We start from the raw sequence: 1,742 nt of genomic DNA on the forward strand, positions 1-1,742 counted from the left end.
AGTCTGTCAGACAACCTCTAGGCTACCTTGAACGATCCTCTACAGCCATTGGATACTACCATCAGGAGCAATCAAAGCCATTTAATGGCTCTAGCCAAGAGGTTAAGAATACATCAACCAGACTTAAGTGGTTGCCTCCTTATTAGTAAAGGAGGCAGCGGTACGAGCCTATAGAACAGATCCTGTTCAAGTAAGGTCGTGCTACAACAAACCGCGCCTCCCCTTATAAGCTGGTCTGACGACCTGTGAACCGGCGAGGTGGGACTAACTAGAGCAGGCGTGCTGCGCGCAGCTGCTGCTCGTCCAGAGCGGCAGTGCCACTGGAAGGACACGCGGCTCATGGCCCATTCAGTCAGGTGCACGAATGGCAGGAGCCCAGCCCATGTAATAGTTGTGGAGGAGATTAGCCCTCAACAAAAAAAAAAAAAAAACCGGATTTGTACTAATTAAACGTCTGAGAATTACTGCATGATCTGTACTTCTTATATATTTGTTTTCGATAAACGCTATAAATAAATCCTGAAAAAAATCTTTGACAGCTGGAGGAGTTGTTTCCGTCTAGCTTTTCCTAAATAAAATTAAAGTTGTCCATTTCACCGACACGCTGCTAGAAAGGAAATTCCCCTCGAAGAAAAAACAAAGAGAGAAAATGCGAGAGATAAAAGGAAAACTGGAGAGAAAAATGGGTGTGGCGTAACCCGGAACATCACAGAGCACACATTACTTGTTGAAGTATTTCGATTGCATTTACAGTATCTATGCTGAGGAATATACGATGTGCGCCCATAAGATGGGTTACCACTCTGAAACGCATCGCGTGTATCTGCTTGGCCCAGTTGACACTTTGATGCATGAAAGTGTGGGTGGCTCACTTGCCGCAAAATTAGTCGCACAGTGCGTAGCTTTTGAATTTTGGCACTTCATGGTTTCGATCTTCCTCAGAACTTCAGCCAGTTAGTTGCGCCTGGGAGACCATTGCTAGAGCTGCGCAGCTTTCTTCTGACACCGGCCATAATGTGGGTTGTTAGATCGGAACAGTGTCAGTCTCTTTACCAACAAAATGAACTGTATAGTACTCATGAAAAGAGTGAAACATTTTATACTTGTACTGCAGCTTTTCATGTACAGGCATCCGTTGCTCTTGTTCATGGTATGTGATTATCTTCTGTAAACTTTTTGCCTCTTCATGTAACCCTGCATCTGAAATCACTGCATGCTTGTCTATTATTTATATGATTTCACATGTAAACAAAGTTACTGTTATAGCTACAGCCTTTGATGATGTTGAGATTTTGCCAACCAAACTGCTAAATCAATTAAAGAAATCCCTTTAGATTCTTTGAACTGTCAGTTTCTGACTAGTTCTGATAAATGTGCTTAAACCTTAAATTCTACTACCTCTGTATCATAATATATGACGTTTTAGCAGCTCAAATGAACTGCTAAAATGTCATATATTATGATACGGAGGGAGTAGTAGCTATGACTGAATAACATCGTATTCCGACAGTAAAGCGCTAACCCATACCCATGTTACTGAATTGTTGACCTCTTCGTAAACAAATTGGGGAGGATGATTAATCTAACCCCATTTTGCCATGGACCACAAGCATGCACATGCGGCAGCGGTCTTCTGTTTAATGTCTTGAGTTGGCAGGTTGAAGTTTGGTTACTGTAAGGAGTACAGTATATTATTAGTAACTTACATTCTGTTAGGTAACAAGCAGCTATAGTTAAGGACA

The 1,742-nt window shown here is 42.0% G+C and overlaps 1 pseudogene; it reads right to left on the bottom strand.

Annotated features, from left to right (window-relative positions):
* On the bottom strand, positions 1-200 carry LOC123414560 (annotated as a pseudogene).
* Positions 201-1,742: the final 1,542 nt, after the last annotated feature.

Source organism: Hordeum vulgare, chromosome 7H (assembly GCF_904849725.1).
Source record: "Hordeum vulgare subsp. vulgare chromosome 7H, MorexV3_pseudomolecules_assembly, whole genome shotgun sequence".
NCBI lineage: Eukaryota > Viridiplantae > Streptophyta > Magnoliopsida > Poales > Poaceae > Hordeum > Hordeum vulgare.